This window comes from Rattus norvegicus, chromosome X (assembly GCF_036323735.1).
Source record: "Rattus norvegicus strain BN/NHsdMcwi chromosome X, GRCr8, whole genome shotgun sequence".
Taxonomy (NCBI): domain Eukaryota; kingdom Metazoa; phylum Chordata; class Mammalia; order Rodentia; family Muridae; genus Rattus; species Rattus norvegicus.
The window spans coordinates 144687779-144709862 of record NC_086039.1 but is presented as its reverse complement, the minus strand read 5'-3'; the positions used below and the strand labels follow the sequence as shown (position 1 = coordinate 144709862).

The 22084-nt window shown below is 38.4% G+C and overlaps 1 protein-coding gene, 1 non-coding gene and 2 pseudogenes across 11 annotated transcripts in view; 1 reads left to right on the top strand and 3 right to left on the bottom strand.

Annotated features, from left to right (window-relative positions):
- Magec2l1 (MAGE family member C2 like 1) overlaps positions 1–22084 on the bottom strand; it is a 181594-nt gene that overhangs the window by 37046 nt on the left and 122464 nt on the right. The gene's annotated exons all lie outside the window — the stretch shown is intronic.
- Vdac1-ps9 (voltage-dependent anion channel 1, pseudogene 9) lies at positions 2023–2883 on the top strand (annotated as a pseudogene).
- Positions 2367–17599, bottom strand: LOC134484222 (ribosome biogenesis protein NSA2 homolog; annotated as a pseudogene).
- On the bottom strand, positions 9840–9941 carry LOC120099423 (U6 spliceosomal RNA). The gene has a single exon (XR_005498608.1). It is a non-coding gene; the product is annotated as a U6 spliceosomal RNA (small nuclear RNA).

Here is a 22084-nt window from a genome sequence, read left to right as displayed (position 1 = left end):
AAGAGTGTAGATTTGGGGTTGTGGGGAAATGAGGAGGATCCAGTAAGAGCATCTGCAATCCAAAGAAGAACCGCCAAGAATAGGTTTAAGATAACTCTATGAAACAGTCAAAAGAACACTCCTCTTGCTCTCTCTCCCTCACTCTGTCTCTCTAACCTTATTCTCTTCATAATTCTTAGTGCTTCCCTATTATCTGAGCCCTGATGGATGTTGAGGAGAAGCTATTGATGGACCATATAACATTGGTAGACTCCCCAAACTAAATCCAGTGTGCGTCAGGGGAGGGAATAAACTGAAGTGGGAGAGGAAGCATCTCTTTAGCATTCCCATTCCATTTAACTCCAAACTCCTTCCCTGCACAAAGAGAGAGTAGATTCTTCCTATCTATATACCCTAGGATACATACATGCCATATTGATTATTCTTTAGTCTGTCAATTTTATTGAGTTAGTTGTTAAATATTTAGGATATCTATACAAATTACATGCAAAAATTAAATTCCTTAGTCATTTTTTTACTTTTAATTCATGTGTACCGGTATTTTTGCCTGCATGTATGTCTAAGCACCAGATATGTGAATTCCTTTGGAGGTCACCAAGTATCCTCTGGAACTGGAGTTAACAAGCAGTCACATAGGTACCAAACTGTAGCAAGTTCTTTGCAAGAACGATAGATGCTCATAACCACTGAGCCATTTCTCCAGGCCCTCCTTAGTCTCCTTAAAGATTATTTTGACTGTATGACTTACTTTGGACAATGAAAATATGATTTTACAATGTATCATTCAAGTCATTGCACTTTTTTTCCATTGGTGAAGAGATCAATGAAACATGGGATAAGATGAAGAATTTTATCTGTTGGGGACAGCAAGTGACCCAGAGAATCTTCCAGATAATCTGAGCCACTAAAATTTAGAAGGTTTTGTGAAGGTATTATAATCTAGTTTGTCTGAATTATACATTCTGTATGGCTTAAAACTTTGAATACATATTATTCTATTTGTCATTCAGCAATGCTTTGGTTGATAATTTAGATATTTTTACAATGGTTATAGATTTAAATGTAATTCATTTAATATATGAATATGCCTAATTTAACTATTGTTTCACTACTAGATCTCTTGGGATACTTTAAAGTGTTTTGCTATTACTAATATGAACATCCCGGTACATATATTCTATGCCAAAGTACAAGATCTTTCCTAGGGAATAGGAGCAATGAGTAAGGTTCTTAGTTTTTTCAAAGAAAGTAGCAGGTCAAGAGGAGACTTTGATCATTGTGAACTATAGTTTCTAATAGAAAGGTTTTCAGAACTCTTTGCTCCTTGGGAGTGCTATTAATCTTTCTCTCAGAATGCTAAGACATGATATTCATAAAAATGTATTTTAAATTGGCCTGACTCTGACCTTGAGTAGTCCAAAAACATCCTTAAAAATTAAAGAAACCCACTTTAGACAGCAAACAAAAATAATGCCAATTATCTTGTTAAAAAATCTGCCAGGAGCCTTGGAGTTGGCTCAGCACTTAAGAGCACTTCTTGCTCTTGCAGAGGATCTGGGTTCAATCCCCAATGCACACCTATTTGCTCACAACCACTCATAACTCCAGTTCCAGAGCATCTGATGCTCTCTTCTGAATGCCAAGGAATACATTCGTAGGTAAAAGCAAAACACACACACACACACACACACACACACACACACACACACACACACACAATTCTATAAAAATCTAAAAAAGAAAATAACATATTACTTCCCCTCAGAAAAAAATATCCCTGGAAAGAGGACAAATGAAATAAAGCAGTTTAATCGGTAGTAGTTTTGTGAAAAATTCCCTTTTCATTATATGATAAACAAGGCTGCATAATCAATAACACTAACAGATTCAAGTATAGAAACAATTTATGAATAAATATTGACTGCCAACCACCCAGTCATGAGACGAAAGCATAAAAATTATTCTATTCCACTAAATTTCCTCCACAAGGCCTCAACCCCTGCTATAGTTGCCGATGCTCCCGCCATCACTGCCTCTGAGAACATGGCTGTGCCTCCCACACATGCTGATCTTGGCAAGTCTGCCAGGGATGTCTTCACCAAGAGCTACAGCTTTGGCTTAATAAAACTTGATTTGAAAACAAAGTCAGAGAATGGATTAGAATTTACCAGCTCAGACTCTGCCAACATGGAGAGCACCAAAGCAAACGGCAGTCTGGAAACCAGGTACAGACGGACTGAGTATGGGCTGACGTTTACAGAGAAGTGGAACACAGACAACACCCTAGGCACTGAGATCACCGTGGAAGACCAGCTTGCTCGTGGACTGAAGCTGACCTTTGATTCATCTTTCTCGCCTAACACTGGGGGAAAATGCTAAAATCAAGACAGGGTACAAGAGGGAGCATATCAACCTGGGCTGTGATGTGGACTTTGACATTGCTAAGCTCTCAATCTGGGGTGATCTGTTGCTTGGCTATGAGGGTTGGCTGGCTGGCTATCAGATTAATTTTGAGAACTCGAAGCCCAGAGCAAACCAGAGCAACTTCGCAGTTGGCTACAAAATAGTATGAATCCCAGCTTCCTACTAATGTGGACAGTTTTGTGGCTCCATTTACCAGAAGGTGACAAGAAGTTAGAGACTGCTGTAAGTCACGCATAAACTGCAGGAAACAGTAACACACCTTTGGGAATTAACAGCAAGTATCAGTTCGACCCTGATGCCTGCTTTTCAGCCAAAGTGAACAATTCCACCTTGACTGGCTTACGGTACACTCAGACTCTAACACCAGGTATCAGACTGATGCTGTCAGCCCTGCTGAATGGCAAGAATGTCAATGCAGGTGGCCAAAAGCTTAGTTTACGACTGGAATGTCAAGCATAAAAGAATATTGTACAATCGTTAATTTTAAACTATTTTGCAGCATAGCTGCGTTCAAAATTTAGCATACCTTTTAATGTTATGTGTTGGGGATTCTAGAGTTGACCTCCAGGGTAAGGATGACTCAGCTTTAAGGTGTTTACAATTTCAGAGATACAGCATAACCCCCATTCCAGGAAGGGTCAATTTTAGCTCTAGGCATGGGTTAGGGAGGAGCCACTTTAGAGATGCCAGGCTGCAAGTGGAAGGTGAGAACTTGTGGACCCTTTGTAAATCTGTATCCAGTTCCCAGATGAAATTGTGACTTCCCGAGCATCGAACCCTGCTGAACTTCCTGATCCTCCTTGAAAGCATGCACTCACCTATGTGAAAGGGACATTTTTAGACAGATCTTCATGCCCTGTTCCCATCATGCCCTGTTCCCATCCTAGCCCATCAGTTACCTGTTTTACACCAAAAGCAGTCTTTAGGGTGTGATTAACTATTTCTTTTGGGCCATTTTAGGGTGGAGAGGGTGGGCATGATGGGATTTAATTTTTCCTTCTGTTGTGTTGTGGTTTTCTTTCTTTCTTCTATTTTTTAATTAATTTTTTCACCATTGCACCATAGTATGAAATAGCTTCTGGGTTCTCCGGCTCAGAGCTGGGTGGGTGATTGTGGTCACACCCTGACAACACCAGGGATCTCAACTGACTCCTCTCGTGGCCTCACCACTATTTTTAGCAGTTTAGTGGGTACATTATAGAGTCTTCCATTTTGTGTGGAATTAGCTCCTCCCCTTCAAATGCTGTAATTAACATCACTTAAAATAACACTTGAATAAAATACTGAAACCTCAGAAAATTTCTCCTCTGAGTTTTCAGTTTACATTGCTAATATAAAATAATCAGCATATAAATGAGAAATAGAATAATGTGGGTGAGTCCCTTCCCCCAAAGGTGCTGAGAAACAGAAAGGTATTTTAGAGATATTCACTAACAAAGGAAAAATCCATGCAAGGTGTGGAAGCACAGGCCTTTAATCTCAGCATGAGGGAGACAGGGGCAGACATATTTCTAGGAGTTTAAGGCCAGCCTGGTCTACATAGTGAGTTCCAAGACAACAAAGACTACATAGTGTAAGAGGAAGAGAGATGGGAGAGAGAGAGAGAGAGAAAGAGAGAGAGAGAGAGAGAGAGAGAGAGAGAGAGAGAGAGAGAGAGAATGAAGGAAGGGAGAGAGGGAAGGAAGGAAGGAAAGAAGTAAGGAAGGAAAATGCCACACAATATGTTGCATATATTTCTTTGGGACCTATGATAGGGGCATATCATATAACTATCAATTTTTCCAGATTAAAATATAGGAATGTAGGTAAAGCCCAAATCCTTATAGTACTCAATACACTAAAATACTATAGTAGATAACAATGGCATATTAAAATGAAAGAGGAAGATACTGAGTATAAGTTACTATAAGTACATGGTAAGATATTTTTTCAGGATATTGAAACAATCTGGAAATCATATGCTAAAAATTTGAGTTTTCTTCAAGCAGGTGTGTGTAACTTTTGCCTTTTATAAAATACATTATGTTTTCTTAAATATTAACTATACATTCGAAGACACAGTAAAATTGTTTACAAAGGAAATTTAACAGGCCACCCCCATGCCTTCACCAAACTTTTTTGCCTAGCTTCAGATGCACAGGTCCCTCAGACGTTGCTGGGTCCCTCTGACCCTCACCCACCTTGTCATCTCCACACTGGAAAGACTTGTTCAGGACTCAGACTGTGAATTGATTTTACCTTGTAAGTTCCACTGACCCTAACCCATCACTGCACCATACCCACACTTCCAGTGACTGGTCATGTACCAGCTAGAGTGAGGGGACATTGACTGGGATGGAAGGGAGGAAGGAGAGATAAATAACACTAAGCATATCTGGAAAATCCATAGAAATCATGTTACTATATGTTACATAAAGTTGCATATATTTACATGCATTTCTATACAGGTACAGCAAAAGGTGAAATACCAGCTCTTATCTTCTAGGGGTAGCTAACAGCCATGTAATTGGACTTAAGGACCACTCAATAGACAGGAATTCATGCCTGGTACTGTAGGCCTAGACAACCTTAGAAGAAAATAGATACTACTTCCTAAACCAGTATAATTTCTAACTGTGTTTTAAATTCAAATTAACTACAACTCTCTTCCCTCATCAAATAAGTTTTTTTTTTAACAGATGAAATCTACAACTGGTCACAATACAGAAAACATGTGACCATGGGGCGTTCTGTCCCAGTTGATACATTTATGATACAATCCTTGCAACTAAGACTCAAAGAATGTTCTCAGAGATGAGCAGAAAGACTGTAAGAGCAAAAGGACCAGAACATCTGCTGTTAGATTATATTTTCTAGATATGACAGGAGAGCTATGTCCATTAAATCTCAAAAAAATGTTGCCTAAATAAGACCTGAAGAAATGATATCAGAATGGGTGGAAGGAAGCACTCCATCCCTAGATGAAGACAGGTATTTAACAACTACCGAAAGAAAGATGACTTTGTCTTCTCTAAGGACATACCATCCAATAGGTTTTCCACTCCCAAGTGGCCAGCCCTAAAAACATACACATGATCAGCAACATTCAAAGAACTAAGTTGGTTTAATCATATGTAGAACAGAAGGCCATGAGAAGGACTAGGGTTGGAGATACAACAAAGGGAGAATTAGAGGAAAGGAGGAAATGATATCAACCCAAAATTCATAAATGAAATTCTCAACTAATAAACATTTATGAAAGAAAGTGGGCTAATGATGGGAGAGAAACTACTATTTGATTTGCCTCCACATTAGTGGTAGCCCTGGCTCTCAGCTACACTCTTCTTCCTTATGTTTATGAAGCTACTGGACATGCTTCCCTTCAGCGGCCACTGTGCTCAGGAAAAGCCATGGCAAAGGAGAACTATATGTTTTCGCATTCACATGCCCAGTTGTTGCTTTGTCTGTTACTTTTTAGGACTTTCTGAAGCTGAGAATACCAAAGGGGGCTTAGAAAAAGAGGACAACCTGTAAAAGGAAGTTGGGAAACTCAAATTACAGAATAAGAATGCCTACTATCCAACCTCTAAGTTCCTGCCACACACACACACACACACACACACACACACACACACACACACACACACACCTCAGCCCTTTATCTCATACAAACAATTCTACATTCCGAATGTTTCCTTCATTTTTGTTTTAAGACACTGTAGCCCATGCTGGTATGAAGTAACTGTATAGTTCAGTCTCTTTCAAACTCACAACTCTCCTGACTTAGCCTAATGAGTACCAGAAATATAGGTGTGGACTACCACACCTAACTTCCATTCTGTCTTTTACAAGCAAGTGCCCACAGTTTGAAGATGGAGAGGTTCCCAAAGATGCAAACTATGCTATCCAAGATTACCTGGCAGGGAATTCAAAAGTTGATTCCAGGCCCATAAAAGGTTTCTAAAATATTAAGAAAACCTGGCTCTGGAATAGATTAGAAACAGGTTCATGTCCTACCATGCCATTCAAAAAACCTTTGCTTGGTTAGCAGTAAATGAAGCAATCTTATATCATTGAGAAGAAAGTAGATGGGATAATAGAACTAAATGCTTTAGTGTAGACTGCTAGCCACACATTATGCCTGAAACAAATACAAGTTATTTTAGCATTAGCAAGACCATTGTGACATAATTTCTTTGCTTTTTTACACCAACTTCCTCTAGACTCACATTTTCAGAAGTAAGTTCACGTATTAGAAGTTTTCTGGTCACTCTGACCACATGAAATACCACTCATTAACCTTAAGCACCTTATGCAGGACCTGTTACTTCGCAGTTGACACATGGACACTTATTCTAATATCAGCTGTGTCACATCTACTGCCGCTCTTCCCTTTAAAAGTCTTTCCTGTGTGGCCACTTGAGTACATTGTGACACGCTGTGATTTTTAAAGTCAAATAAATAATTGCTCAATTTCCTCCTGAGCTTTAAGGAAATGTCAAAATCATTGTAGAAATTGCCAAGGATTGTGCTAGGGCCTTGTTACTAGCCCAGTGCATCACCATTACCTTCATCCCTAATCAAGCCTTGGTGATTTCAGGAGCAGATTCAGACCACAATTCAGATTTAATCATAATAGTTAAAGCACATCATTTTGAAGCACTTGTTTCCTTTTCTTCCAGTTAGTTTAGATCATTTTGCCAGTACTAATTAGGGCAACAGGCATATGGAAAGAAAAATAGCAACAGTTAAGGAAAAAAACTATTTTATACACCATTTTCTCTGAAACAACTTTTACAGAATGACTAAAAACATTGCACTTGAAAATTAAAATCAGTCAGGCCCTCTCACTTTTGATTAAGATTCTAACTCATAAGCAGGGTGTGTAGATCAGTGGTAGAAAACATGCTTGGTTTGCAAAAGTCTTATGGGTTCAATTCCCAGCATGGAAAAAAATTGAGTTCTAGTAAAAAGTGAGTGACAGCAAAAAGGAAATGAACAAGCCAAGAGAGACTTTGGACAATCCACAGTCTGACAAATTAAACATTGGCTGAATTGAAGTAAATTCCCAAGTCGTGCATCAGTCTGGGCATGTGCCATATACTAACTACCCTTGCTGTTATAATAAAGGAGAAAATACAGTTTTCAAAGGCACAGGTGCAAGCAGCTGTAGAAAATCAATAATGCCACTTCCAGAGGAATTATGTGGTTTTATAATGTCAGATCCCTTCTGTAATGAGAACTGGATGCACTGCCTAGAACTTACGAATCTTTGGTAGTGCTCATATTTTAAAAAATCAGCCATAACAAAAAGAGCCTTGGGAGGAAGAAATCTGAAGAGTTTTGTGATAAATCTGACTCTATCCACCAAGTCACCTTTGGAAAAATCACTGTGCCTTTAAAAATCTCAGTTTTTGGCATGTAAAAATGGGCATAACATGTATGCAAGTATTCTTTTTGAAATGTATGAAGTTCAATACAAATGTAAGTGATAATGTACACTAATAAATGTTCTAGATGTTATTTTTATATACAATGCACTGGGACAGATGAAGGAAAAGCGCTAAAGTTGATCTCTTCTGTGACGTAGGGATGCATGACTATTAGTAGTTGGAGTCTTAAAAATTAAAGCAAACAATCCCAGAAGTCTTTATGGAGGAGACAATCCTGAAACCTCAGACTTTAGGATGCTGAAATGCTATGAGACAAAAGTCCTCTCTAATTACCTAGTGGTCTGAGCACACACAAGAGACCCACTAGAATTTCATGTGGTCCCATTCTAATTCATTCCTACCCCAACTCACAATCATTGCACCATGGTTCCACCTTAATAAGGGAGAGGTTTCTTGGGTATATCAAGGCAGAAAAACATCAAAGCACCTAATCATAGCCCAACTCCATTTCTCCGTCTCCATCACACATTCACCCTTCCTGTATCAAATAAATTTAGCTCCCTTTTCCTATAAGCCTGCACATTTTCCAAAAGCAAAACAACATTACTTCATTGACAAAAATATAATATAAAAACAAATAAGTACTCATGATAGACACTCCTGAGAAATTATTTATGCAATATTAAGTCAATAAGGACAAGTGATTAATTTTTTTCAAATAGCCTACAATTCTGAAAACTCCACAATATCTCTTTGTGGATTGATGATAAGCTGACTGGACACTGAAAGCCTGTTAGCATCACTGCAAACATCTCAATGACAGCAAATTCTACAGCTACATCATTACACAGAGTGCTTCTCTTTTCAGTGCAACACCAAAGGCTGTTGCTTTGCTTCTAGGGCCAGGAACAGAGATGTTTGACAAGAAAGATGTGCATGCGTTCATTTCTGAAGCCCAATAGATCACAGTCAGCAGCTCTAATACCACCCATCTAAATTTGCAGAGTCTTGGGATAAAGCACCATGTGAGACAGCGTTGATTTCAGAGGTCTGTGGAACCCTTGGGCCCTTTTAAAGGTGTGGACGCTGGGGTGTGGCATTTAATGTTAGAAACGCTTTCTAAACTATGTTAAACTATAGTAAAAAATATGTTCACTCAAATGTGGCACATTTAAGTACAACAGAACTAGAGACCTGTTTTTATATTTCCCTTGTTATGAAGAACAGAGCAGATTTGGGAGAAAACCATAAAATAAAGCTGCTCCTGCAGATCTGCTATGATTTGCGTTCTGGGAACTATGTCCCTGATTAGAGAAATTATAAGCTTTCACTTTCCCTTTTATTTCAAGTCTGTGTAGATCTATTCATCTGATAGTATGCAAATGAAAAGAGGGTCACAGAATGCATGCACAAAGTACACTAAAATACAAGGCTAGACTGTCTTAGTGTATGGATTTGCTACTGCAAAGGAGTGTGTAACACACTGAACTGGGAAAGCACAAGCAAAACAGACAATATTGCAGTGGGATCAGGAACAGATCGTGTGTTAGAGATGCAAACTGAAAATAAATGTGTACTCTCATCTTCTCGAATGCTTCAGCACCAATAGGTAGCAATTTGCAAGTAATTTAATTAAAAACAGGTTACCATTTGTAATTACCCCATTTTTCAGAAGCCATTTGGGTTTTTCTTAGAATTAGGCATTCAAAATAAATTGGATAGTGAGGGGCTGGAGAGGCAGCAGTGAAAACCTAAGAGGGTCCGTAACATCAGTTCCAGGGGATCTGATGCCCTCTTCTGGCTTCTGGTGAGCACTGCATACACATGGTACATAGCCATATATGCAGGCAGAGCACCCATACACATAAAATAAAAACAAATCTCAAAAAAAGTTTGAAAAAGTGGACACTGAGTCTGTTGGATAACTTCCACTTCTATCCAGAAAACTGATGTAGAGGTTCTATGTCCGCTATTTTCATTGTTCTTACTGTCTGAAATTATATCAGATTCTTTGACACTGCAATTATAAAATATTTATATTATTTTTGCATGGAATGTTTCATGGACTTGTGTGTTATCTTTGTTCAGGAGGTATGTTATCTTCTCTGTATCAGTCCAATTTTAATATAGTCACTGTCAAAGTAAGTAGTGCTTATTATAGTTTATGTTTTCTATAACTTGGTGAATAAATTTTTCGTTTGAAAACAAACAGTTCTGTTTTAGAAAGAATAGAAACAAGGGCAAAAGTAGAAACAGAAGGAAGAGAAGAGAGGAGGGAGTGACATGGAAAACGAGTGAAGGGAGAATCGGGAAAGAAGGAGCAGATATTTTAAAAATCTGACCAATTTGTCAAAATATAACATAATATATAATGGTGACCTGACAAACAAAAGGTATGGCTTCTTGTGATTATCTCATGAACAGGCTGTGGAGGTCTGCCCAGTTCCAGGAACATCCAGGCCTGCATGACAGCAGGGATAACCAGGTTAGACTCCAGCCTCCTATCCCCTTCCTGACAGCTCCATGTGCTGCACGACCAGCAGAGGTAAGTTGTGCTTTGTTCTCTAAGCTCCATCATCACGCCCATGGCTCTACCTCCCTCCCCATGGAGGCCTGAGAAAGCCCAGGAACATTTAGTTCCTCCTGGGGCACACCCAGCAGTGGATATGCAGAAAGGGAGAGAGGGAGAAATGGAGAAGAGAGAGGGGGGAGATTAAGACTGACCAACTGCAATAACCAGGTTAAATTACCCTGGTACTAATCCCACCTCTCTTTCAAGAGTATTGTGGTGGTAAAAAGTAAACTAAGGGAATACTAACCAATATATTTTGAGCAGACAGACATATTTCCAACTGTGCATGTTCCTACTGTTAACATTTAATTATTGTATTGCCAGTTATCGGTCTTGTATCCTCAAGATACAAGATGTATCTTGTATGTATCTTGTGTATGATTGGAAACAAGAGATTGTCCAAATTTCATTTCCATTTTGTAATAAATAACCTGACAAAACACAACCTGGGGAGAAAAGGCTTCTTTTTAAGCTCCCGCTTCTGGGTTACAGTCCATCATAGCAGGGAAGTCACAATGGTAGGAGCTTGAAGTAACTAGTCATGTCACATCCACAATGACAGAAAGAGAGAAAGAAAAGCATACACAGCAGTGCTTAGGTGGCCTTATCTACTCTTATATAGTTGGGAGTCCCAAACTAGTGGATGACACTGCTCATTTCAGGATGGGTCTTTCCCCATCATGTAAGAGAATCAAGACAATCCCCTACAGACATGTACACAAAGCAACCTGATCTAGACAATCTCTCCTTGAGATTCTTTTCCCAAGTGATTTTTGGTTGTAGAAAGTTGACGGACCAGGAATCATCTTCCTTAGTTCCCCACCTAAGGTTTTATCTTTATCTCCCCCTAGTTTCCCTTTGTTTCATTTGCAGTACTTAATCACCTTCTCGATTTCTATTTGTTATTTAGTCTCTTTCTTGCTCATTATCTCTCTTCCCTCACTGGACTGTAATGTGCATGGAGGCAGAAACCTATCTGCTTTTATTTTTTCCTGCACCCCCACCATCCACATTAGCATCTGGGAGAGAAGGGATGCTTGATGTGTATTTGACAATGGAATAAGTAGACAAAAGTCAGAAACTATACAGTTAAAAGACACAACCATTGTGTCATTTCAGCTAGACCTCATGAGGTTGTCCTTAGAGATGGAAAAGTATGTTTGACCCTCTGGCAATTCCAACTGTGCTCACTTCATAAATAAATTTGCCTTTTAGACAGAACCAAAGTCTCACAGAAGCAAACATAGATTAGAAGTAAGTTGTATATTATAGATTTAGGTATTAAAAATAAAATATAAAATGCTGTCTAACTCTTTGGCTCATCAATACATGAAGACACAGTGTCCAGGGAGTTCCAAAAATATTATGTGAGTCCACTGTGTGGTTTGAAAGGTGAATGGTTTTTAATGGAATAACTTTCAGTGAAATATTTTGCTTTTTAAAGCACCATCATTTTATATTCATCCTCTGCAACACTGCTGAAAGAGAAGTCTCCCCTGAATTTAGATGAGCTAAGAAAACTCTGCTCTTGATTCTGGCCAGATGTGTGAGGTGTGGATTTCTCCTCAGTGAGTCTTAGAATGTAGAAAGCTATTGACTCCACTGCCAGAAATGGAAACTGGGTCTGAAGAATTTCGATCTTACTAATACTGATGGTTAATGGCAGGCTTGCCATATAGTTCAGGGACAGGAAATAAAGCTTACATGTCTTTAGGGCATCCTTTGATCTCTCTATCTGAGTATGTATCATTTCAAATAGTGGTTTTGTTTATTAAGTTTTATGTTACAATATAATAATGGCACTGAAATACGTTTTTAAGCATGGAGAAGTGTGCAGTGCCTTTGTCTCCATGTGTCTGGGTGATGAGTTGTCGTATACTGTATCTCTTAATGTCTTCATTGGTTTCACTTATCTGATGGAATAGCAACATTGATTTAACACTATAGGTGCCTTACAAGCAGTTATAAAATTTACAAAAGCACTATACTCATATAATTAATGGCTTATTTTTCTCTCTGCCCTACTGGTACTTATATTTTTTTGTCTCCTGGCATTAAAATAGACAGAATTGTCTACCCATCTACCTTTGCTGGCAGTATATTAATAAACAGGCAATCAGGTGATCAAGGATTAATATAGCAGCTGATTGCAATTATTTTTCCTCATTATGTAGAATCATTACATCAGACAATCTTCTACCCAAATCATGAATAGCTACATGAGTCAGAAAATGCTTCCCTACTGCCATAGATCTGGCTACATACGTCTCAGTACACTAATTGACTAGCATGGAATTCGAGATTAGAATACATGTTAATGTTGACTAGGGAAGGGGCATTAAGAAGGGAGAAAAGCCATATATCTTTAACCTGGGTTTCCTTCGTCCATTAACATTTGGATAACTACATTCATTCCCTTCCCAAAGCACTACAGGACTCCCAACACAGTGATAGAAGCTAGACAGCACAAAGGAGACTATGATTGAAGTTTATACTCACTGGGGATAGTCCTTTTCTTCTACTTGGAATTCAAGTATTTTATACTTCTTGGGAAACAAAAGAACCATAGCCCACCCATAACCAAGACAAAAATAGCTTTGGACGTTACTACTGAAATATAGTATATGTAATATGACTAAAATAATATACATAAGCACATTATTTATAAGATTTTATATAAACAACATTCTTTTGGTATTCATCAATACTATTAGTATGCAGCAATCCTTGAGTGTTAATTTTTAATCCTGAGAGGTTTTAATTGTCCTACCTGTGATATGTGCTTCAGTATCTAGCAAGGTGCAACCTTAGCCTATTTTATGTCTCATTTTGTCTCTTTCCCAGTAAGTACTAAGTGGTTAGGTGTGGAAATTCACTTCCAACCACTGAAGACTCCAGTTTGCTGCATGAACAGATTATTATTCCATACATAAAGCATGATTTCCCTCAATTTTTCTCTTAGAACCTCAGAAAATGGCCAGCCGATTAAAGGGAATATTTTTAAAATAATATTTTAATTATTCTTTGAGATTTTCATAAAACCTATCTTGATCATATCCACTCTCACATCAACCTTCTCTTTGTCCTTGTCCCAATGTGTGCGTTTCTGACTTAGGAGAGACTACCTCACAGCATCTGTTGACGCCCTCTGGCTCTTACAATCCTTGGGCCCCATTTTTCTTGATTTCGTACCCTGAGCCTTAGGTTTGAAATTTTTAAGCATAGCTACTAATCATAACACCAATCAGAAGGGTCTGCTACAGTATCCCAAATTTACATGGATGCTCCCTCCCTCCCTGGTACCATTCTGATATTCATTATAGGCCCAATATTTCTTACCTTTTCTAGATATTAGTTTCTGCATTATTGTTCTTCAAAGGTTAATTGATTCATCTCCTACCTCAGCATCTACTTATCTTTTCTTGTTTTATTCATTGTGTATCATAAAAATCCTATTGTCCTTGGTCTGCTCCAGTCAACCAACATCAAAAGGAAAAGACTCCTTATCCCATCTTGGTTCCCAGGATTGATTAGATGAACTCCTCCATAACACCAGGGTTTACTTTTCACTTTTTGCTCAGCAATAGTCATTTCAGGTGAGGTTTCAGGTTAACAAACACGAAATAGCCATAGTGATCTATTGTCAGTGAGCAGTTTACCCTCAAAACGAACTAGGGAAGGTCAAAAGAATTTGAATATTAAGACCTCTAAAAGCATTCTTGCCCTTCTTCTCAAATATAAAAGTAAGCATTCTTGATATTATGGATATACATTCTAATTAATCAGTCAAAATTGCATCATATTGTATAGGAATAGCAGTACTTTGTACCTTAGAAAAAGTATGGGTGGGTGGTAGTGTACAAATAATAATTATATTCTCATTTTCTGTAATTAGAAAAATAGTTTGAATAGAACAGATGAATGGTTTTCCACAGCTGAATAGAAATCAAAATAATTAGCATAGTATAATAAAAGTTTGCTTTGGAGACAAGCTATTTTAAGGACTCTATCCTTGCAAATATTCTAAAGGATTTGAAAGAAAGAAAGAGAGAGAGAGAGGGGGGGGAAGAAAGAAAGAAAGAAAGAAAGAAAAAAAGAAAGAAAGAAAGAAAGAAAGAAAGAAAGAAAGAAAGAAAGAAAGAAAGAAGGAAAGAAAGAGAATGCTGCCATAAACAGCTCTAACTGCTTGCTCTGAATAACCATGAAATATGCTTGGACTTGGAAAAACAAGATAAGAAATATAACGACATGTCACTTGAGCTCCTGTCTACACACACACACAAACACACACACACACACCACACACACACACACACACACACACACACACACACACACACACACACACTTTAGCAAATACCATAAACTAGCAAGGCCATGTCTTAAAAATCAGGGACTCTGTAAGGTAAGATCATCATTGGGTCCTGGCTAATTGAAAACAATACAGGGATTTCTATACAACAACTTGAAGAGAACTAAGTAAAATCTCCTGTCGCAGAAAGGATAGAGTTCATTAATTTTCCATCTCCTGAAGGCAAAAGTCAATCGACTAGAAACAGGATCGTTAAGTTTAAAGATGTATTATTTACCTATTGCTTCTAAATACCTCAGCATCATTAACCAGAGTAACAAGGCACAAATTCAGAACTAAATTAGTCATGTAAACAGCACTTCTAGTATTGACTACAATGAATATACATCATTCCCCAAACAAGGGCATAATCCTAAATCAGTCAATAATTTTTTAAAGAAAAAAATTAATTAACAGCAGACAACAAGAAATTAGAATGAAAAACATGAATGGAGCAACTCAAATGATGGAAATTATTTTGAACTCATTGCATAGTTCAAATTTCTTTGGTAACTGCATCAGTGGCAAACAGCTTTGTAAATAATAGTTACAGTATTGCTGCTGTGGGTGTTTTGGATTATGCAGACACAGCTAAAATGGATGACCAGAAGTTCTTACTCTAATACCTGACCTTCTGTGCTTTGTATGTATTTTCATTTTCCTCTTACCCCATTTTCTCTTTTCTTTTCTCTTTCCTTTTTCCTTTTGACACAACTGGATATGTAGCCCTGACCAGACTTAAAATAATTTTGCCTATCATTGCGGCCTCAGATTTACAGAGATTTGCCTGCTTCTGCTTCCCAAGTGCTAGGATTAAAGACGTGTGACACCATTCCCAGCTCCTCTATGAACTTTCAACTGAATATGAATAAATTGGATTTACCTGCTTTTCTATCCCTTTCTAAATCCAAAGATATGTGCCACCATGCCTGTTGCTGAAATATTCCTGGATGTGTAACCTTCTACTGGAATATGGTTGGCTTACCAGTTGTTATACTCTTAGAAAAAACTGACTCTCCCTCTCCCAGTAGTAACAATGACCAGTAGCTCCTCAGGCAGGGGTGGAACTTCATACTCCATTCCCCTCTCCATGCTGGAATTTGCTCTCAGCCAAGTCTTTAATTTCTGACTAAGATCCCAAATTGCAGCCATGAAACGGTCATAATTATCATGGTCTATAAGCACAGCTACTAGAGATGGAAATTTTGTTTCCTAGCTGAGTGAGTTCACAAATTTGCTAAGGTTGCACTTAGTAGAGAATATCTAGTCAAATTAAATTTAATTCTCAGTCACTGAAAGTTATTAGTTATTCATTAGAAACTCAAACTTTAACTGCTGACCTTGCATTTTTATTTTGTAGATCTGATAACCCCAAATGCTGGTAAAGAATAAACATTAGTAAAGAATAAAAATTAGTATGTAAACACCAACAAAAACACTTTAATAATGATAATTTGTTTTAAGGATGCATTTTGTTATTGTGATCCTTTTTGTATTTATTTATGATATAATTATTTGGAACACTTCACACAAATTAGAGATTCTGAAATTATAATTTGAATGTGTGTTTAATTATCAGTAAACTATCAAAAGCATTAAAGATATTTTGGGGTTTTTTTTAATTTTTTTAAAAGTGTTTCATTTTCTTTTGCAATTCAATAAATACTTCTTGGTGACTGCACATGGGGTAAGACTGCTTGGTAGTTCAGAAAGATCACAAGCGTTGGTGTTTACACTGTCAAACCAGCAAGACCGCATTTATGCACTCATCGTTTTCAGGATTGTTGGTAACTTGAGCATACTTTCCCCAAATCACCTTGCCTCCTTGTGTCCCAAGGCCCAGCTCTCTCACATTCACTTCAGTGACTATCCCTTTGGTGATCATACCCAGGGTTGTATATAATGGGGATGAGGAATTCTTTTTCACACTGAGCATAGGCAGGCAAAAGGTAGCTTTCAGTTTGGGGTGTGTGATATGGGCTTTTTTGAAACGTAGACCCATTGGCCTAATGAATCTTTCATATTTAGGTGATTTTCTTGTAAAACCATCACCAGCAAAGCAGACTTCTGTAACCATTCTCTTCCATGTCTCTTTTTTCTTTTTCCTGTTCGAATAACTTCCAATACTTCTGTTTCTCCTTGGGCATGAACTTTGCATAGAGGGACCTCCCATTTTCCCGCCTTTTCTTTTCGTTTCTGCTTAATCATGTTGGAAAGTAATTTTGCCTGGACGGTCCCTCTCTGTCCAGCAGATAGGCAAGCATTGCACTCTCTAGAGTCTTCTCGTCATCCTTCTGCTTGGTGTTTCTATTTTCGTGCATTTTAATACTCTTTTTATTTGTATTTTCTCGGCATGGCGCTGTTTATGGTAGAGGTTAGACTTTGGGCCAATCTTTTTTCTCCCCTTCTTTGAATGTTCATGGGCCTCCCAACCTTCTTTCTTTCTCTTTTTCTTATGGTACTCCAAACAATATCCATATCGTTTGCAGTACAATTTAATATATTCATTTTGTGGCAATTATGACAGCCACAGAGCAGCTGTCGGTGACCTGCTGGGTTCCAAAAACCTCTTAATTTCTGGGTGGCACTGGCCCATGAGTCTCCCTTGCTCAGGCCAGAACAGGAAAGCGATATTTTGGTTTTTTTATATACAAGTTTTAAATACATATCAGAATGTGACTTATGACCATTATACTTTTGATTAATTAGATTTACACGAACTATTATAGGTCTTAAAAATATTTTAATTCTCTTGCCAGGTGCAACACTCATGCAGGCAGGCCCTGAACCTTACCTGGGTAGCACAGTTGAGCTAGCAATGATGGTGACGACATGGATGAACCAGCCCAGAAAGTGTGAGAGCAAGAGATCTGGCCCCATCCCTCACTGACTGCAGCACTCGGGAGAGTGGGTCCTATTGTCACTGCTATTGTTCATAGGCTGATGAATCTTCGAATCTTGTGCTGCTTCCATTTATATTAACAAATATTTAGGTCATTCTTTCTTGCTTTGTATGAGAAGCAATCAGAGAAGCTAAAGTGCACCTGCAGCGCTTTCCTAGAAAACAGATTTAGTCAACTTTTCAATTTTACTGGCTGCAAGTTCAACCTTCCACAAAACCCCAGAATATAAACAAGATCAGTCAAAGCCTTTGACTGTCATAAATGAGAATATTCTTTACTCAGGTTCCCAGTATAATTTCTTACTTCTGTTATCTCATCAGAATTAATTTAGCCACATTTCCATAAATATATTGTTCAACTCATAGCTTCCTCCCTACTGGCTAATATTCACAGTTCCAGAAGATTCTATGATACATACTTGGGAGAAAAATTCAACAGTCTTCCACAGCTGTAGAAACTGTGTGCTACAATATTAGTCTATGAAGGAAGATGTGCCTACTGGTGCAATAGAGGTATGACTGGTCGGGACAAACAATTATCTTCTGGTTGGATTTGATGCTGCTCCGTAGGAGGTAATAAATGCATGGTGGTTTAAACCTGTCCAAACGCCTGTGGCTGCAAAAATGAAAGACCATCAGGGATGTGTTAAACCCACTATTGTTTTCTTACTAAGTGAAAATGTAGTAAAACTCTTTTCTGGGTATTTATGTTTATACTCATAGGCTAGTGCTGCTCTCACATATAGTGAAAGAACCTTCTTTTTTATTACCTTTATTTATTGGGGCAGGGCATATGTGTGCCATAGCATGCACACATATGGATGTCAGAAAACAACTTGTAGGAATTGTTAGGTCCTGGGCTTGGTAACAAACAACTTTATCTGCTGAAGTATCTCCAAAGTCCTATAAAATGCCCATCTGAAAGACGGCAGTTGTCAATTCAAAGATTTATAACTGAAAGTACTGTGAATATCTGATTTACAGTACTTACAGTTCGGGCAGAAGACATGGGATCAGTTCCCAGCACACACACATAGGGTCACACCACCAGGTGATCCAGTGTCCTCTTCTGGCCTCCCTCTTCTCTGCATATCAGACACATATGCAAGGCACAGACATACATGCATGCAAAACATTCATACATAGAAATTATAAATAAATGTATCTAGAATATAAAAATAAAATGTTGATAATAAGTGACTGCTGGATGCTCAGCTTTCAATGAGACATCTATATCACCTCAAAAAAATGGAGAAAACATAACAAAAGATATAGAAATAGTGCATGCGGCACTTCCGGTGTTTACCAGGAATCCCAAACCCGCGGATTCCGGTCCGCAGCAGCCCTCTGCTCCCAAACCCCGTGGGAGAGAGACCTCACCGCCTGGTCTGGTGGGCACTTCTGAGGCTGCAGAGCAGAAGAGACCACCAACACTGCCCACCCCTGCCCACATCCCTGGCCCAAGAGGAAACTGTATACGGCCTCTGGGTTGCCGTAGAGGAGGGCCCAGGAGCAGCAGGTCAGCTGCGTCTGAGACACCACCAGAACCTGAAGGGACCGACCAGATAAATAGTTCTCTGCACCCAAATCCCGTGGGAGGGAGAGCTAAACCTTCAGAGAGGCAGACGCGTTTCCAGAAATAGGCCCGCAGGAACAGCTGAAGACCTGTAGATAGGAAAAACTACATGCCCGAAAGCAGAATACTCTGTCCCCATAACTGGCTGAAAGAAAACAGGAAAACAGGTCTACAGCACTCTGGAAACACAGGCTTATAGGACAGTCTAACCACTGTCAGAAATAGCAGAACAAAGTAACACTAGAGATAATCTGATGGCGAGAGGCAAGCACAGGAACCCAAGCAACAGAAACCAAGACTACATGGCATCATCGGAGCCCAATTCTCCCACCAAAGCAAACACGGAATATCCAAACACACCAGAAAAGCAAGATCTAGTTTCAAAATCATATTGGATCATGATGCTGGAGGACTTCAAGAAAGACGTGAAGAACTCCCTTAGAGAACAAGTAGAAGCCTACAGAGAGTAATCGCAAAAATGTCTGAAAGAATTCCAGGAAAACATAAACAAGTAGAAGCCCATAGAGAGGAGACACAAAAATCCCTGAAAGAATTCCAGGAAAACACAATCAAACAGTTGAAGGAATTAAAAATGGAAATAGAAGCAATCAAGAAAGAACACATGGAAACAACCCTGGATATAGAAAACCAAAAGAAGAGACAAGGAGCTGTAGATACGAGCTTCACCAACAGAATACAAGAGATGGAAGAGAGAATCTCAGGAGCAGAAGATTCCATAGAAATCATTGACTCAACTGTCAAAGATAATGTAAAGCAGAAAAAGGTACTGGTCCAAAACATACAGGAAATCCAGGACTCAATGAGAAGATGAAACTTAGGGATAATAGGTATAGAAGAGACTGAAGACTCCCAGCTCAAAGGATCAGTAAATATCTTCAACAAAATCATAGAAGAAAACTTTCCTAACCTAAAAAAAGAGATACCCATAGGCATACAAGAAGCCTACAGAATTCCAAATAGATTGGACCAGAAAAGAAACACCTCCCGTCACATAACAGTCAAAACACCAAACGCACAAAATAAAGAAAGAATATTAAAAGCAGTAAGGGAAAAAGATCAAGTAGCATATAAAGGCAGACCTATCAGAATCACACCAGACTTTTCGCCAGAAACTATGAAAGCCAGAAGATCCTGGACAGATGTCCTACAGACCCTAAGAGAACATAAATGCCATCCCAGGTTACTGTATCCTGCAAAACTCTCAATTAATATAGATGGAGAAACCAAGCTATTCCATGACAAAACCAAATTTACACAATATCTTTCTACAAATCCAGCACTACAAAGGATAATAAATGGTAAAGCCCAACATAAGGAGGCAAGCGATACCCTAGAAGAAGCAAGAAACTAATCGACTTGGCAACAAAACAAAGAGAAGATAAGCACACAAACATAACCTCACATCCAAATATGAATATAACAGGAAGCAATAATCACTATTCCTTAATATCTCTCAACATCAATGGCCTCAACTCCCCAATAAAAAGACATAGATTAACAAACTGGATATGCAACGAGGACCCTGCATTCTGCTGCCTACAGGAAACACACCTCAGAAGAAAGACAGACACTACCTCAGAGTGAAAGCCTGGAAAACAAGTTTCCAAGCAAATGGTTGGAAGAAACAAGCTGGAGTAGCCATTCTAATATCAAATAAAATCAATTTTCAACTAAAAGTCATCAAAAAAGAAAAGGAAGGACACTTCATATTCATCAAAGGAAAAATTCACCAAGATGAACTCTCAATCCTAAATATCTATGCCCCAAATACAAGGCCACCTACATACATAAAAGAAACCTTACTAAAGCTCAAAACACACATTGCACCTCACACAATAATAGTTGGAGATTTCAATACCCCACTCTCATCAATGAACAGATCATGGAAACAGAAATTAAACAGAGACGTAGACAGACTAAGAGAAGTCATGAGCCAAATGGACTTAACAGATATTTATAGAACATTCTATCGTAAAGCAAAAGGATATAACTTCTTCTCAGCTCCTCATGGTACTTTCTCCAAAATTGACCATATAATTGGTCAAAAAAAGGGCCTCAACAGGTACAGAAAGATAGAAATAATACCATGCGTGCTATCAGACCACCACAGCCTAAATCTGGTCTTCAATAACAATAAGGGAAGAATGCCCACATATACACATATACGTGGAAATTGAACAAGGCTCTACTCAATGATAACCTGGTCAAGGAAGAAATAAAGAAAGAAATTAAAGACTTTTTAGAATTTAATGAAAATGAAGGTACAACATACCCAAACTTATGGGACACAATGAAAGCTGTGCTAAGAGGAAAACTCATAGCGGTGAGTACCTGCAGAAAGAAACAGGAAAGAGCATATGTCAGCAGCTTGACAGCACACCTAAAAGCTCTAGAACAAAAAGAAGCAAATACACCCAGGAGGAGTAGAAGGCAGGGAATAATCAAACTGAGAGCTGAAATCAACCAAGTAGAAACAAAAAAGACCATAGAAAGAATCAACAGAACCAAAAGTTGGTTCTTTGAGAAAATCAACAAGATAGATAAACCCTTAGCCAGACTAACGAGAGGACACAGAGAGTGTGTCCAAATTAACAAAATCAGAAATGAAAAGGGAGACATAACTACAGATTCAGAGGAAATTCAAAAAATCATCAGATCCTACTATAAAAGTCTATATTCCACAAAACTTGAAAATCTGCAGGAAATGGAAAATTTCCTAGACAGATACCAGGTACCGAAGTTAAATCAGGAACAGATAAACCAGTTAAACAACCCCAAAACTCCTAAGGAAATAGAAGCAGTCATTAAAGGTCTCCCAACCAAAAAGAGCCCAGGTCCAGACGGGTTTAGTGCAGAATTCTATCAG